Source organism: Acanthisitta chloris, unplaced genomic scaffold (assembly GCF_000695815.1).
Source record: "Acanthisitta chloris isolate BGI_N310 unplaced genomic scaffold, ASM69581v1 scaffold41875, whole genome shotgun sequence".
NCBI lineage: Eukaryota > Metazoa > Chordata > Aves > Passeriformes > Acanthisittidae > Acanthisitta > Acanthisitta chloris.
The window spans coordinates 1-273 of record NW_008673900.1 but is presented as its reverse complement, the minus strand read 5'-3'; the positions used below and the strand labels follow the sequence as shown (position 1 = coordinate 273).

Here is a 273-nt window from a genome sequence, read left to right as displayed (position 1 = left end):
CCCACAGCTGATGGATCTGAAGCTGACGGTGGACGGGCTGGAGAAGGAGCGGGATTTCTACTTCAGCAAACTGCGGGACATTGAGCTCATCTGCCAGGAGCACGAGAACGAGAACAGCCCCATCATCACCGGCATCATCAGCGTCCTCTACGCCACGGAGGTGAGGGCTGGGCACCATGGGACCCCCTGGGACCCCCTTGTCCCTATCCTCTCTGTGCTTCTCTGGGAGAGGAGGAATGGGCACTCCTTTCCCGTGTCTGCTGCCGGCCTTGT

The 273-nt window shown here is 60.4% G+C and overlaps 1 pseudogene; it reads left to right on the top strand.

The window, feature by feature from the left end:
- LOC103802617 overlaps window positions 1-160 on the top strand; it is a 394-nt pseudogene extending 234 nt beyond the window's left edge.
- The last annotated feature ends 113 nt before the right edge of the window (window positions 161-273 follow it).